At 38.7% G+C, this 17,698-nt stretch overlaps 1 pseudogene across 1 annotated transcript; it reads right to left on the bottom strand.

Moving 5' to 3' along the window:
- Positions 1-2,515: 2,515 nt before the first annotated feature.
- LOC308620082 (ferritin light chain-like) lies at positions 2,516-13,821 on the bottom strand (annotated as a pseudogene). Its single transcript has 2 exons — positions 13,757-13,821; positions 2,516-3,218 (listed from the first exon to the last, which is right to left on the bottom strand). The product of its transcript is annotated as a ferritin light chain-like (transcript).
- Between the last annotated feature and the right edge of the window lie 3,877 nt (positions 13,822-17,698).

Here is a 17,698-nt window from a genome sequence, read left to right on the forward strand (position 1 = left end):
AGCCGACGAGAGGATCTTAAGGATACCATCATTTGCTATAAAAATGGGCAACCTATTAATATTAGAGGTCAAATCTCATACGCCTCACCACTTAGGGATTCTGCTATTACTATAGCCAAGGTTACAGGTGAAGATTCAGGAAATTATTTGTGTATGAAACGTTTACTTGGAGGACAAGGGATACTTATGGCTGGACATATGGTTACTATTTTTAAGAGAAAATCAAAAAATCAATTTCCTCCTTTTATGACCATTAACTTTCCTGGATCCAATTTTGAATGTTGCAATGCATCTTGGAATAATAACCAAATATGGTGTACTATAGATTATACCAAGGGGTAAATTCTTATCTCTTGTATTCCCGTCATAGATAGGTTTATCGCATTTCAAAAGAACTGGGGTATATGGAAACTAGCTCTAACTTATTCCAATACACCTGTTATAACTTGTGTTGCTCCTCCATATACACTTTTGATTGGTTCTATTAGCATTGGTAATTCTTCCAAAGGAGGATATAATATTAGCTGTGTTCATTGTATTTTTAAAAAAAAGAATTAAGCAGTTAAGCTGTTGGTCCCACATCAGACAAATCATCCTTATACCTCCTGTCAATATTGTTAACAGAGACTGTTACTTTATGAATCCTTATGATCCCGTGATTCTTTCTTTCACGTTTCAGGGCACAGCAGGTGAGAGAGTGGATTTGTTAAACTGGGTGGGTTTATCCTTCTTTTATGCGTTCATTCAATTTTATGTTCATTTACTTACTATACACATATGGCAATAGAAGCTGCTAAAGCAATCATTGCTATTCTGCAAAACAACAAGGCACAGAAGCAGATGTCTTATTTCCGAGATTTCTCCCCCCAGGATTATTGTGATTAAAGATACCTTCCCGCAGTTTCCTGGAGAGGACAAGGGGCTACTCGCTGGAGGTTTTTTAATGACTTGGAGAAAGGCTCAAATATGCCCCCATTATGGTAATCCACCCCAGGGGCAAACCACACAAGAATATTATGAATTTATTTTATTTTTCTATCCTTGCAAAGGTAGTACTCAGCTCATTAGAATATGAAAACTATACTGTCAAATTTCAGAATTACATGGATGAAGAAAATCACCAAAGTGGCATCATATCATGTTTGTTATAGTTGTATTGACTATATTAACTATGTTGTGTTAACAATGTATTGTATAACTATATATTGAAAAGGCAAAATGCTGTACCTTATTTCAGAGAAAATAATTATGTTGGCAAACCCCAAACTGTACATTGTAGACGGGTCCTAGGAAAAGAAGATTTAATTCATAGTGGACAAGAGGTTAGCTTCTGTTTTCAGCCATGTGCTATTTCAAGAATTAAACATCATGAATAATACAGGATATAAGAGGAATAGTCTAAAGACGGAAAAGCACATTTTGATTAGGAAAGAGAATTTAAGGCTTAAGTCTTTATTTTTTTTTAAGGAAAACTGCCTTATTACTATGAGATAAGAAAATTGTTTCCTTCTTTTCTTCCTTGCTTTCTTCTTCTTCTTCTTTTCTTTAACCTTTTTTACTTTGGATATTTGGATATTTGACCTCTAAGCTGAGATGACTGGAAATGCCTCCTCTGGGCACTAAATGCTGACACCTCCTGATAAGAGGGAAGCTGCAAAGTAGAAGAATTGACGGTCAGTATGTTGATGTTGGTCTCAAGCACACTGATGTACATTTGTGTATTGGGGAAGGGGAGTGAAGCTTGAGAGTGGGCCAGTGGGCAGGGGTAAATATTTTGTGATGCTGTCTACCTATGGGCTTATAAAGTTTACAGCTGCATTAGGAGGACAAGCACTACCATTCGCATGAAAAGTAGGGCAGACGTCAGTTGCAAAAGCTTCTAGCCATACACATAGGGAAATACATAAATGATACACCTTATTGCATTCACCCATTCACCCTCCCCTGTTCACGCTAATTGGAAATTTCTATCCATTTCAGAGAAGTAACACAACTATCAATCATTTTCCCTGGCACGAATCTTCCAGGAGGAAGAAAATGGAACACGCCTAGCAGCAGAGCTCACGCACTAGCCCATGTGTCTTAGATTTAATATCTGATCACTAGCTGGATTGAAGCCAAGAGGTGGTTCACAAAGTTGCTGCATATTAGAATCACCTGGGGAACTCTGAGACCTCACCGTGCCCAGGCTCCTCCTCCCTAGATCTACTGAATCAAAATCTCTGGGGCTGGGACCCAGACACCAAAGTTTCTCTTAAAAGCTCTTTAGGGAAAGGGATATGGGAACAGATGTATATGTATAACTGATTCAGTTTGTTATAAAGCAGAAACTAATTAAAAAAATATTTAATACTAAAAAAAAAAAGAGCTCTTTAGGTAATTCATACGAGCAGCAAAGCTTGAGAACCAGCCCAATAACGGGAACAAACGTATTTCACACAGATAAAGTGGGGCAATTCATATGTTAAAAGAACATGAATATATATATATATATTTTTTCTTTTTTTCTCTTTATTCTGTTTGTGTTTCAAATAGGCTTTTTTTTTCCTTCTGCAAAAAGCGTTATTGTTTCCATTTGGTCCAAGGCTTGGGAGAGTGCTCCAGGGCGGTTACAAAGCTGCCTAGTGGCTGCAGAGCTGGGCTTCGGGCAGAAGCTCTGACGCCAGAGGGGCTCCTCAGAGGCCGCTGGACTTCAGAGACTCCTGTTTGTGCTCGAGCGTGAGCCTTTCGAAAAGATACTCGCCCAGCACAGCCTGCGGACCAGCCAGCCTGCGGAGGTTGGTCAGGTGGTTGCCCATCTTCTTGATGAGTTTCAGCTGCTCCTCCAGGAAGCGGCTCTCCAGGAAGTCACAGAGGTGAGAGTCTGCGCGGGCAGGACCCAGGGCACGCAGATCCGATAGTGCCTGGTTCAGGTTCTTCTCCCTAAGAATGGCGGCTTGCACAGTGTCCTGGGTTTTACCCCACTCATCTTGAGAAGGCTTCCGCGCACCCTGGAAGAGGGCGCGGCCGCAGCACTTGTTTTGCATTTTCAAGAGTCGCTGGGCGCCCTCACACTTCTCTTCAGCCAGTTGGCGAAAACTGTGGCCCCCATTGTCCAGAGTCCCACTGTTGCTGTGGAAATAGAAGCTTAGAGAGAGGTAAGTGTCCACAGATGCATGTTGAACAGGCGGTGGATGGCGGCCTCCACCTCGATGGAATAATTCTGACGAACCTGGGAACTCGTGGTTGATCAGTGATAAGGAGCTAAGCTCCAAAAACGGTGTTGGCCTGTCCTGGAGGCTGAGGATAGCTGAGTGGCTGATTCCAAAGGTTGCGACAGGAAGAAATGTTGGAGGGTGGTCGGGGGCTGGAGCAAGGAGCGTCCCTGGGTCTGTTCATTCCAAACACTGTTGAAGCCAAAGACAGATCTGCAGGACTGCCGAGTGCACTGCCTCAAATAGGCTTTGATATAAATGAACAAGAAGTCCAAGCAAGGACAAAACTTACCCTTCCCGGAACCCCACCAAAATAGCTGGTGATACTAGAATCTAGATCTGGGAAGGGCTTCTTCCATTACTTTAACATTCCAAGCCACTAGAGCAGTGGTTCTCAAAGTATGGTCACCTTGTAACCAAGCAGTACCCTATGGGGCCTTCCTAGGACAGACCCATCCTCCATAGCCTCTGCTGTAGTTCCTCTCTGAAGTCCTCAGATAATAGTATCTCAGGCATATTTCTTGAGTTTTCAGATGCTAAAAACCACCACCCAATGGAAGAAGTTAACTCTTCGATGATCATGAGCACACAGCCCCCAGACCTTCTGGCACCTAAGGATGGATAATGTTACCTGCCCTGTGGCCTCAACATCAGCCAGTCAGATGATTGTGCACGAGCTGATCACATTCCCTGGGACGTCCCTCCCTCACGTGGCCTTTAAAAATGCTTTGCTGAAATCCTTTGGAGCTTTCAGGGTTTTTGGAACACGGGCCACCCCTCTCCTTGCTCGATCCTGCAATAAACCTTTCTCTGCCCCAGACTCCAACCTTTCGGTTTGTTTGGCCTCACTGTGCTTCAGACACACGAACGTGCATTCGGTAACAACCTGACCAGCTTTACCAGCGTCCCCTGATAATGTGTCAGATATTCAAGTTTTAGGGCCCTGTCCCAGCCCTATGGAATGAGCAACTCTACTGGGGCTCAGTGATCTCTGTTATAACTGGCCCTCCAGATGATTTTTTTTTTCTTTTTTTTTTTGCGGTACGCGGGCCTCTCACCGTTGTGTCCTCTCCCGCTGCGGAGCACAGGCTCCAGACGCGCAGGCCCAGCCGCTCCGCGGCATATGGGATCCTCCCAGACCGGGGCACGAACCCGTATCCCCTGCATCGGCAGGCGGACTCCCAACCACTGCGCCACCAGGGAGGCCCCAGATGATTTTTATTCACCTTAAAGTTTGAAAATATCTGCATTGTCAGCTGCCAAAGCGTCCACCAGCAGGTGAAGGGGAGAGACGCCTGGAAAAGATAGGGAGTAGCCAAGGCAAGTAGAGCAGCATTTGCCGTGGTAGTAATGGAGAATGCCTTTTCTCCACTGGTTGGCACAGACAAGTATCTGGGGGCAGTGGCAGGGTTATTTAGGATGCTTTACATTTCAATGTAGAGTGACCTCTGTCCTGGTTTGCCAGGGACTTCCCCTGTGTGAGCACTTAAAATCTCATCCTGGCAAACCCCTTAGCCCTGGATTTGAAGAACTTAGGAAATCACATGAAATTTAGGGGAAACATGATCTAGGTTTTGGGCAAGTCACAAGTGCTAATTAAAGCTAAGCAAGTATGGACAACATCTAGCCTTCTTTACCCCTTTGCAGGAAGGTAAATCTGATTGGGTGAAAGAACTTATTGTTAAGAAATCTTTGTAGAAACATCCCCTTCTGCTTAGTCCGCTGGTTCTCACTTCTGGCTAGACAATGGCATCGTCTGAGGAGATTTAAAATGATTTTATTGGTTTAGGATGACCAACTGTTGGTGTGAGGGTTTTTAAAAAGTGCTTCAGATGATTCTAATGTGCAGCCAAATTTAGGTGCCACTGCTTAAGCTTTTGAACCGCTGCTACATATTTTCACCTCATCTTCCTATGAGAATATCCAACTGTAGTTGGTTTGTTTTTTTTTTCTTTTTCTTTTTTTAACTGTCTTATTATAAGATTTACTGTCTAAAATAAGATTGAATGTACAGAAAATCCTGCTAGTCCATCTGGTATAGCTGGATCCTTAGAATAATATCGTTAAGATATATACCATTTAAGTGTTGTGATTGGCCTTTTAAAAATGAACATATGCATTGAATTATTACCATCTGTTTTGAAGCTGTCATGTTGGGTAGCTATACCTCTAATCTGCTGCCATTGCTAAATATCTGGACACCTCTTATTAGGAATTGCTTTTAAACATCTTTCGGGGTTAAAACCAAGATTGCTGTATTATTTGTACTGGGACCACAAAAACCTCACAAAGATCCCCCGCTGTACTTTCTACCCCCATGTCTAACCCTTGGCAACTTCTAATCTGTTCTCCATCTCCACAGTTTTGTTATTTTAAGAATAATATGTAAATATCATCATGAATTACTTCATCTTCGGAGATTGGCTTTTTAAAATTTTTCCCTCGGCATCATTCCCTTGAAGTTCATTTCAATTTTAGCATATATTAATAATTTGTTCCTTTTTGTTGCTCGGTAGTATTCTATCATAAGATTTTATCACAATTTGTTTCAACATTCATCCATTGAAAGACATTTGGGTAGTGGCCAGTTTTGGGCTGTTATAAATAAAACTGCTATGAACATTTATGTGTAAGTTTCTGTGGGAACTTAATGAAGTTTTTGTTTCTTTTGGATAAATGCTCAAGAGTACAATTACTGTGTTGTAGGGTGAATCTACTTTTAGGATTAAAAGAGACTGTCAAGCTGTTTCTCAGAGTGGCTAAACCATTTTATTTTCCCACCAGTGATGTGAGATCATTTTTCTATGTACTCACCAGCATTTGATGTTGTCACTATACTTTAATTTTCGTTATTCTCTGATATCTCATTATGGTCTGAATTTGCATTTCCCTAATGGCTAATGATGTTGAGCATCTTTTCATGTGCTTCTTTGCCATGTGTATATTCTCTTCCATGAAATGTCTGTTCCTGTCTTCTGCCTATTTTCTAGTTGGGTTTTTTTAAGTTGTTTGGAGAGTTCTTTGTATATTATAGATACAAGTCATTTGTCTCATGTGGGATTTTCCAATATGTTTTCCCACTGTGTAATTTGAGTTTTCATCCACTTAAAATGATCTTCTATGAAGCATTTTTAACTCATTTTGATGAGATCCAATTTATCAATGTTTGCTTTTATTGATCATACTTTCCGTGTCAAGTCTAAGAATTATTCACGTAGTTCTAGATGCCAAAGATTTTCTCCTATTTTTTTTTCTCAAAGTGTCCTGCTTTTACATTGAAGATTATGATCCACTTTGATTTAATTTTTGTGTAAGGTGTGGAGGTTTAGGTTAAGGTTCATTTTTTGTTGGTTTGTTTTTGTCGAGGGATGTCCAACTGTTTCAGTACCATTTTTTGAAAAGTCTATTCTTCCTTGATAGCTTTCACACTGCTGTCAAAAACAAGTTAAATGTATTTATGTCAGTCTATTTCTGGGTTCTCTATTCCATTCCGTTAATCTGTGTATCTACCCTCCATCATTACTGCAAAATCTTGAAATTGGGTAGATGAATTCCTCCCATTTTAATCTTCCTTTACAAATTGTTTTAGCTATTCTTCAGCCTCTTCTTACCATATAAATCTTAGAATAAGCTTGTCTATATCCACAAAAACCTTGAGGGCATTTTAAGAGTAACTCTGTTAAGCCTCTTAACTTGGGGAGAATTGACATCTTTATTATGTTGTGTTTTCTAATCCATGAACAAGGTATGTCTCACTATTTGTTTGGGACTTTTAAATTTTTCTTCATCAGCATTTTGTAATTTTCAGTATAGAGGACCTATAAATGTCTTATTGGGCTTATATTTAACTATTTATTTAGGTCAGTTGTAAATGGCATCACATATTTTTATTTAAGCTTCTACACATTTGTTATTAATATATAATTTGATAAAACTGTGTTGATTTGTACTCTAAAACATTTACAAACTAATATTATTTCTCAAGCTTTTTGTGGATTCCTTGGTATTTTCTCCATTTAGATTATCATCTCCTCTTCAGATACCGTTTTACTTTTCCTTATTTAATATAATAGTATATATTACTGTTCAACATTCAGTAGGATATATTCCTTCCTATTCAACGTAGTAGGAATAGTCCTTTTATCTTTTAAATAAATGTTTTAAAAATTTAACTTTTAAATTTATGTATTTATTTATTTTTGCTTTATTTTCTTACTAGAACCTCCATTAATATATTTAATAAAAGTGGTGAGGGCAGATATCGGTGCCTTGTTTCTGATCTTACAGAGAAAGCATTCAGTCTTTCACAGTTAAATATAATGTCGGTATAGGTTGTTTGTAGATCCTCTTGATGAGTTTCAGTATGTTCCTTTTCTATTCCTAGTTTTCTTGGGGGTTTTTTTCTTCTTTTTTTAAATTTTTTAACTTTATTTTTATTTTTTACAACTTTATTGGAGTATAATTGCTTCACAATGGTGTGTTAGTTTCTGTTTTATAACAAAGTGAATCAGTTATACATATACATATGTTCCCATATCTCTTACCTCTTGCGTCTCCCTCCCTCCCACCCTCCCTATCCCACCCCTCCAGGCAGTCACAAAGCACCGATGTGATCTCCCTGTGCTATGCGGCTGCTTCCCACTAGCTATCTACCTTACGTTTGGTAGTGTATATATGTCCATGCCTCTCTCTCGCTTTGTCACAGCTTACCCTTTCCCCTCCCCATATTCTCAAGTCCATTCTCAAGTAGGTCTGTGTCTTTATTCCTGTTTTACCCCTAGGTTCTTCATGACATATTTTTTCTTAGATTCCATATATATGTGTTAGCATACGGTATTTGTCTTTCTCTTTCTGACTTACTTCACTCTGTATGACAGACTCTAGGTCTATCCACCTCATTACAAATAGCTCAATTTTGTTTCTTTTTATGGCTGAGTAATATGTCATTGTATATATGTGCCAAATCATGAATGGGATTGGATTTTGTCAAATGCTTTCTCTGCATTAATGGATAGGATCACATGACTTTTCCCCCTTAATCTATTGGATATGGTGGATTACATTGTTTGATTTTCAAATATTTAACCAACTTTGCATAACTGGAATAAATACCACTTGGTCATGATATATTATTCTTTTTATATATTTCTGGATTTAATTTGCTAATATCTGGCTGAAGATCTTTACAGGCAATTTCATAAAACATATTGGTCTATAGTCTTCTTCTTTTTATACTATTCCTGTCTGGTTTTGGTATCAAGGTAATACTGGCTTCATAAAATTAATTAGGAACGGTTCCCTCTACTTCTATTTCTTATCAAATCATGTAAAATTGGTTTTAATTCTTTAAGTCTTGGGTAAAAGTGAAACATCTAAGCCTGAATATTTCTTTTGGGAGTTTTTATATGAAAAATCAGTGTTTCTAATGGTTACAGGAAAATTGAGATTATCTGTTTCATCTTGGCTGAGTTTGGGTAGTTTTGGGTGTAGAAGAATTGGCCCATTTCATCTACATTTTTGAATTTAGAGTGTAGACTTGTTCATAATAACTTGTCCCTTATTAACCTGCAGGATATGTCATGGTATCCCTGGTTGCATATCTGATATCTGTGATTTGTGCCATCTCTGTTTTTACCTTTATCAGTCTTGCTAGATCTTCATTGATTAAATTGTTTATTTCCAAGAACCAGCCTTTTGTTTCATTGATTTTCCCCCCCATTTTCCTGTTTTCAGTTTCATGGATTTCTGTTTCATCTTTATTATTTCCTTCTTTCTGCTTGTTTAGTGTTTTTTCCTCTTCCTTTTTTACTATTGTGATATAGAAAATGAGATTATTGCTTTGAGATATTTTATTTCCCAGTTTAGTTCTATAAACTTCCCTTTTAGCATTACTCTCACTTCATTCCACAAACTTGGATCTGTTATATCTCCATTTTCTTTTATTCTATGCATTAAAAATTTTTTCCTTGACGCTGTCTTTTTTACCCATGAGTTCTTTGGAATTGTGATGTTTAGTTTTCATGTGATTGAAGATTCTCCTGTTGTCTTTCTGTTATTGATTTCTAGTCTGATTCCATTATGGCTAGAGAACATACTCTCTATGATTTTAATTCTTTTAAATCTGCTAATGTTTTTTTATCACCCAGTATATGGTATATGAGTGAATGTTCCACGGACACTTGAATATGTATTCTGCTCTTATTGAGTGTGTTCTTTAAATGTCAGTTATATCCTGTTGATTGATGATGTTTTCAGCTCTTCCATATCCTTGCTGATTTTTCTGTCTGGTAGTTCTATAAATTGCTGTGTTGACGTCTCCAATAATAATTGTGGATTTAAAATTTTCTCCTTTTACTACCTTTTTCAGTGTTTGCTTCATATATTTTGAAGTTCTGTTGTTTGGTGCACACACATTTCGTATCACTAGGTCATCTAGGTGGATTATTCCTGTTATCTTTATGTAATGACCCTGTTTGCCCCTAATAATTTCCTTTGCTCTGAAATCTACTTTATCTGATATTAATTTATCCATTCCTGCTTTTTCTGATTAATGTTCACATGATATATCATTTTCATCCTTTTACTCTGAACTACCTATATCATGATGTTTAAAGTAAGCTTCTTATAGACAGTGTATACTTGGATCATGCTTGTGATTTTTTAATCTACTCTTCCAATCTCTGTCTTTGACTTGGTTACTTAGATCATTTACATTAATGTAATTATTGCTATGTTAAAGATTAGGTCTACCATTTTATTTTTTGTTTTGTCTTTTACCTTAGTTTCTCAATGTTATGTTTCTCTTATTTTGCCTTCTTGGGGTTAAACATTTTTTAATAAGCCCACTTTAATTTATTTATTTATAATCATGTGTGTATACTGTGTGTATAGTTTTCTTAGTGGTTGCTTTTGGCATTACAGTATACATATGTAACTTATCATAGTCTACTGGAATCAGTGTTTTATGACTTCAAGTGAAGTTTCAAAATTTTACTTCCATTTAGGTCTCTTAATATTCCCCAGTTTTAAAGTATGCTTTTCTGTAGTATTTCCTTTCTCTACGTTGAGAACCACATCAGATGGTGTCCTAATTTTTGCTTTGACCATCATATAGTATTTAAGAAACTCATGAGACTAATGATAGTCTCTTCTATTTACCCCATTTGTTTTCACCCATTCCATTGTTCCCCTTTTCTTTCTGAAGGTCCCAGTGTTCTGTTTTTGTTTTTTTATGTTTTCATAAGTGTAGGTGATATCTGGTCTTTCCAGTGCTGTTGGATATGAGTTTCAGGAAACCCTGAGCCTGGCTCACCGAATGCTGCTGAGCTGGAGGGTTTGTATACGTGGGGCCTGTTGGCTCAGCAGATGCTAGCAGATTACACTAATGTTGATGGGACTAGTGCCACAGGAGGATGGGTTCCCATTCAGGCTATGCTGCTGCTACAGTAGAGCAAGGGCCCCTCTACTCCAAGTGTGGGGCAGTGACCTGCTGCTGTCACTGCTTTGTATTAGGCTGCTTTTCCTCAGGTGTGTGATGGGATCCCATGGAAGCTGCTGCTGTTGCTGTCAGTCACAATGTTAAATTCATTTCAGAAATACTGAAGTATAAATATATAGCCTGGCTCTTGTAGAACCTCTGTATTTGTTTTTTATTGCTTTCATACAAATTACCAAAAACTTAGTGACTCAAAACAAGGTAAATTTATGACCTTACAAGTCTGACATTGGTCTCAATTGAGTAAAGTAAAAGTGTTGGCAGGATCGACAGACGAATGGATAAAGATGTGGCACAGGGATTCCCTGGTGGCGCAGTGGTTGGGAGTCCGCCTGCTGATGCAGGGGACACGGGTCATGCCCCGCTCCAGGAAGATACCACATGCTGCGGAGTGGCTGAGCCCATAATCCACGGCTGCTGAGCCGGGGCGTCCGGAGCCTGTGCTCCGCAACGGGAGAGGCCGCAACAGTGAGAAGCCCACGTACCACAAAAAAAAAAAAAAATGTGGCGCATATATACAATGGAATATTACTCAGCCATAAAAAGAAATGAAATTGAGTTTTTTGTAGTGAGGTGGATTGACCTAGAGTCTGTCATACAGAGTGAAGTAAGTCAGAAAGGGAAAAACAAATACCATATGCTAACACATATATATGGAATATAAAAAAAAGAAAAAATGGTTATGAAAAACCTAGGGGCAGGGCAGGAATAAAGATGCAGCCATAGAGAGTGGACTTGAGGACACAGGGAGGGGGATGGGTTATCTGGGATGAAGTGAGAGAGTGGCATGGACATATATACACTACCAAATGTAAAATAGATAGCTAGTGGGAAGCAGCCACAAAGCACAGGGAGATCAGCTCTATGCTTTGTGTCCACCTAGAGGGGTGGGATAGGGAAGGGAGGGTGGTAGGGAGACGCAAGAGGGAGAGGATGTGGAGATATATGTATATGTATAGCTGATTGACTTTGTTATGAAGCAGAAACTAACACACCATTGTAAAGCAATTATACTCCAATATAGATGGTTAAAAAAGAAAAAAAAGTGTTGGCAGAGCTACATTCTTTTCTGGAGGCTCTTAGGGGTGTTTCTGTTCCCTGGACTTTATCTGCTGCCAGCGGTCACTTATAGTCTTTGACTCAGAGTCCCCTTTCTCCACCTACAAAACCCAAAATGTTGCATCGCTGTGATTCTGCTTCTATTAAGTCATCTCTATCTTTCTCTTTCTACAGTTGGGAATGGTTTTCTGCTTTTAAGGACTCATGCAATTAGATTTGTTCCATGAGGTAATCCAGGATAATCTTTCTATCTCAAGGTCTGTAACTTCAGTCATATCTGCAAAGTCCTCTTCACCATGTAAGGTAACATATTAATAGGTTCCAGGGATTAGGGTGAGGGCATTTTTAGGAGCCATTATGCTGCCTACCACACCCTTAACAAGTGACCTTGAGAAAATGACTGAGATTTTTAAAGCCTTACTTTCCTCAAACATAAAATGGAAAGAAAGATAACTAGTTAATATCATGAAAGTGAAACAGTATATATGAAATCAACTAATTCAGAAAATAAGATTTCTTCTTTTTCTTTATGATTTACATGATTCTCAGAGTTCAGTTACTTGAAGAGTTACTTTTTTGTAAAGAGAACTAAGGAATTTCAGGGTTCAGATGCTGTAAGATTGTCTGAATTATCTGAGTAACAATTAGCTAAGCACAGGTGTAAAGCATTTGATTTACTCCCTAGTGTTCTTTATCTTCTCATCCCACTAACTGCATATCCCTTGTCTAGCTCCAGCCAGTGGAGTCAGAGCTTGTTTTACTGTTTAACTAAAGTTCAATTTAAATTCTCTCTACATCTCCAGATTCTCAGCCCTGGTTGCATATTATATTCACTGGGGAGATTTCAAGAACTACTGATGTCCAATTTCTACCTATCATGGATATTTGAGGAGGGACCTGGAATGAAATGCTCTAGCTTATGGCTTTGGGCGCCAAATCATGTTACCTGTAGAAGGTATCTTCTAGGTATGAAAATAGTTCAGATAAGTCAAATTTCTCAGTAAAAGATGCCAAAACTATGGCTTAGGTGGTAAATTTTCCATGTCAATTTGTCTGGGCCACCATGCCCAGTTATTTGGTCAAATATTATTCTGGATATTTCTGTGATGGCGTTTTTGTGTTTTTTAAATTCTTTCTTTCTTTCTTTCTTTCTTTCTTTCTTTCTTTCTTTCTTTCTTTCTTTCTTTCTTTCTTTCTTTCTTTCTTTTCTTTCTTTCATTTTTGGCTGCGTTGGGTCTTCGTTGCTGCCCGTGGGCTTTCTCTATTTGCAGCAAGCGAGGGCTACTCTTCGTCGTGGTGCACGGTCTTCTCATTGCGGTGCCTTCTCTTGTTGCAGAGCATGGGCTCTAGGTGCATGGGCTCAGTAGCTGTGGTGCATGGGCTTAGTTGGTCCACGGCATGTGGGATCTTCCCAGACCAGGGCTCAAACCCGTGTCCCCTGCATTTGCAGGCAGATCCTTAACCACTGTGCCACCAGGGTAGTCCCTGTGATGGTGTTTTTGGATGAAATTCATATTTAAATTGGTGGTGGACTTTGAGTAAAGCAGATTATCCTCCATAATATGGGTGGGCCTCATCCAATCAGTTAAAGTTCTAATAAAACAAAGACTGACTTCCCTGTGGCAAAAAGGAATTCTGCCAGAAGACTTACAGAAATTGAACTGCAACTCTTCCTAGAGTCTCTAGACAGCCTAACCTGCAGATTATGAATTTACCAAGCCTCTATTATTGTGTGAACCAATTGTTTAAAATCTCTCTCTCTCTTTCTCTATCTTTATATAGATATGGATATAGATCTAGGTATCAATATTGATATCTAGATCTATATCTATCAATATATATGGGCACATTGTATACACCTGCTGTTGGTTCTGTTTTTCTGGAGAAACTTGACTAACATAGTGGCCCATATAAATAAAAGGATGAACCCAAGTTCACCCAGGTAGAAAGTAGTACAATGAGAACTGGAACTTAAGGCCTCATGACTCATTCAGCTGTGAACACTGACCCAGAACTGGGGTCTGCAAACTCTGGTCCACTGATCAGATCTTGCTTGAACACAGCCACACCCATTCCTTAAGGTATTGTGCATGGCTGTTTCTGTGCTACAGCAGCAGATAGGCAATTGCAACGGATATGTATGGTACACAAAATCCAAAATATTTACTATCTGACCCTTTACAGAAAAGATCTGCTGACCCTTGCTCTAGGGTGCCATCTGATTTCTGATAGCCCCGAGGAGAATTATTCATGCACATTGGGATAGATTGTTAATCTCATGTCCTCCTTATGTCAAAGATCTCTTAAATACTCACCCTTGCAATAGCCAGCTTGGGGAGCACTGTCTGAGGATGCAGAAATATTTCTTGTCAGGTCTTTCCAATCCACACTGCTCCCTGACTATGGTTCTTAAAACCTATTTTTGAAAAAAACTTTATTGGAGTAAAGTTGATTTACAGTGTTGTGTTAGTTTCAGGTGTACAGAAAAGTGAAACAGTTATACATATACATATACCCACTTTTTTTTTTTTTTTTTTTTTTTTTTTTTTTTTGCGGCACACGGGCCTCTCACTGTTGTGGCCTCTCCTGTTGTGGAGCACAGGCTCCGGACGCGCAGGCTCGGTGGCCATGGCTCACAGGCCCAGCCGCTCTGCAGCATGTGAGATCTTCCCGGACTGGGGCACAAACCCATGTCCCCTGCATCGGCAGGCGGACTCTCAACCACTGCGCCACCACGGAAGCCCCGTGTATTTTTTTTAGAATCATTTCCAAATAGCCCATTACAGAGTATTGAGCGGAGTTTCCTGTGCTAATAAGAAGAGCAGGTTCTTATTAGTTATCTATTTTATGTAGAGTAGTGTGTATATTTCAGTCCCAATCTCCCATTTTAACCTCCCCTCCACAATCCCCTGGTAACCCTAAGTTTGTTTTCTACATCCATGCCTCTACTTCTAAAACCTGTCTATTTTAACCAACTACCACTCATTGCTTACTGTCTCTGGCTTCATGTACTTGATAATAAATCTACTTCTTGTTCTATCCTAGATGACATGTCCCAAGGACTGAGATAATATCTTATTCTACATAATTTGTCCTTGATATTGTCTATCTTGGGGTCTTCATCTATGTCCCAAAGAAGACAGTCACACTCTGTCTTCTAGTACTACTAATAATACCACATTTTAGGGCATGAATTTGACCCAATGCACTGAACTATCCCTTTAGAAGCTGTATGCAACCTGTCACTGGGTTTTAGCACAGGGGTAGAACTCAGATTGGTGTTCCTATTTAAACAAATCTACTTGACCAGAAACCTTTTGTCTCACCATTTATTTTATTACACAAGTAACTTCTGTCTTTGCATCTATGATGTAAATATTTTTAATTTCCTAAATTATCTGAAAAATTATTTAGAGCTTCTGTTTCAGTAGGCATTGGAATTGCTGTGTTATGACTATTTCATTATTTTATTTCCAAATGTTAAATCAGGCTTCAAGCTTTGGCCAAGAGTAGACAGGAAAGGGTTTAAAAAGAAATGAAGAGTGGGAAAGACTTCTGATGCAAGGGAGACATAATAAAGATTTGATTTTGAATCAGTAATTTATACTAAAGGTTTGATTTTGAATCAATAATTTATGTCTTTGCAGAATAGCTCCCTGGTAAACTTCCATTCTTTGGTCATCATTAAGTCCAGAAATCAACATTCAAAATGTGCAGTGCTCGTCTTCATTGTCTAAACACAAACCTAGATCTAGATGAGAGGAGAGTTCATTTCATCACTCAGGCTCTGGACTTACGACTCCAAGTCCTGTCTTCTTTCAACCATACCTGCTAAGTTTCTGTCTAACTTCTTGAGCATGAGGTAATGGCTTCAGCTTTCATCCCCTCCCTCAGTATATAGCTTAGTGACTATGAGTAAGGGATCTAAAACTTGAGAACTTGGGTTCAAATCTTGACTCTCAAATTTACTTGTTGAGTACTCTTGAGCATGTTATCTGTTTTTGCCTCAGTTTTCTCATCTATAAAATAGAGATAACATTATTTCTCTCAGCGAGTTACTATGAGGGTTAAAAGAGAAAATTCATACAATGAAAGAATTTATCAGTTCTTGGAACACAATAAATACCAGAAAGAAATGTTAGCCATTATCAAGGGCCCCTCATTTTATGGATAATATAGATTAGTTTATATAGGTCTAATATTTACATATACATAAACATTTTGTACCTAGATGTGTGTATACGTTCTTCTTAGAAATTGAGCAGTCAACATTCACATCTAAAAGTATGTGCTCTGTGAAATGTAGATCTCCTGTGTACAGACACAGTGCTATATTATCTATTAGATAATAGATATCTAACTGTGTTATCTAATAGATAACACAGTTATGTACTGCTACATAAAAGAAGTCCAAACTTAGTGTTGAAACAAAAAAAAAATGTTAATATGTGCCCAGATCCTGTGGGTCAGCAATTCAAACAGTACACAGAGGAGATGGCTTGTCTCTACTCCATGACTGATGTCTGAAACCTCAGCTCATGAGGATTGAAATGGCTGGGGCTGGAATCATCTAGATAATTTTAATTCCCATTTCTGGCCCTTGAGATGGGATGACTTGAAGACTGGGCCCAACAAGGACTGTTGACTGGAGTGCCTATAGATGGCTGCCCATGTGGCTTGGACTTCTCATAATGTGGTAGTTAGGATTCAAGATAGAGTATCCCAAGAATGAGTGTCCAGGGTTCAAGCATTCCATGAGAATCATGCAAAAGCTGCATGACCTTTTATGACCTAGTCTTAGATGTTACATAGCATCATTTCATTCTATACTATTGCAGGCGTTGGAGACCTTTTTCCATAAAGTGTCAGACAGTCAATATTTTAGGCTTTACAAGCCATACAATCTCTTTTGCAACTACTTAGCTCTGCTGCTGTGATGTGAAAACAGACACAAACAATACATATACTGAGGAACATGGCTGTGTTCCAATAAAGCTTCATTTGTAAAAGCTGGTAGAGGACTAGATTTGGCCCACCAGCCATAATTTACTGACCCCTGCTCTATTGTTTGTTAGGATTTGGGAGCCAAAATGTTCCTCAGTATTTACTGCTTTGCTAGTCCATTTAAGAAAATGGACTATTGAAAAAATAGCTTCAGACACAATATGGCATTTTATGATTTAGCATAAAACCTGAGAAATATAGAGGTTATCTGAAGCCTGCAATGGTAAAGTTCCCTCTGCTATTGAAGTTATTGTCTTTAAACAAAGATTCTACATCAGTAATGCTATATATATATATATATATATTTATTTATTTATGATATTCAGGTTAATTTCCTATTCTCTCTAAGGAAGTAATTGGTTGGTTGGTATGAGAGATGGTGTGGCTTCCAAAGGTGAAAAGTATTATTTTGTTGTAATTTCCAGCTACCTAAGGATGGGAGAGGCCCGGGACACTGCAGTCAGTATATTATGTGGAGCAGGTTATATTGTGGTTTATTCATGAACTTTTACATGTTTATTTTCTGTGCAAGTTTGTGTGCTCCTTTTTGAGTTTTGGTAGATAAGTGTTTTGTAACTTTCAAATACTTGGAGTTATATAAATATATAGAACTTTTATATATACATATTTTAATGTAGTAGTTAAAGCAGTGGAGAGTGTACTATAGTCTACCTAGGTTCAAATTCTGGCTTTACCCTATGACTTCCCTGTGGCTTCCTCTGCTCACATATTAAAAAGGAGTATAATAAGACTGCTGTGGTGAGTTATATACTAACTGCTATTTAAGTATTTGCTATAATGATTATGTATACTCGAAGGCAAGGAACTTGCCCCTTCATCGTGTCTGTATTCCTAGTGCTTAAGAATTCCTAGTGGGCTTCCCTGGTAGTGCAGTGGTTGAGAGTCCGCCTGCCGATGCAGGGGACGTGGGTTCGTGGCCCGGTCC

The sequence above is a fragment of the Mesoplodon bidens genome (assembly GCF_964165515.1).
Source record: "Mesoplodon bidens genome assembly, chromosome: 7".
Classification (NCBI taxonomy): Eukaryota; Metazoa; Chordata; class Mammalia; order Artiodactyla; family Ziphiidae; genus Mesoplodon; species Mesoplodon bidens.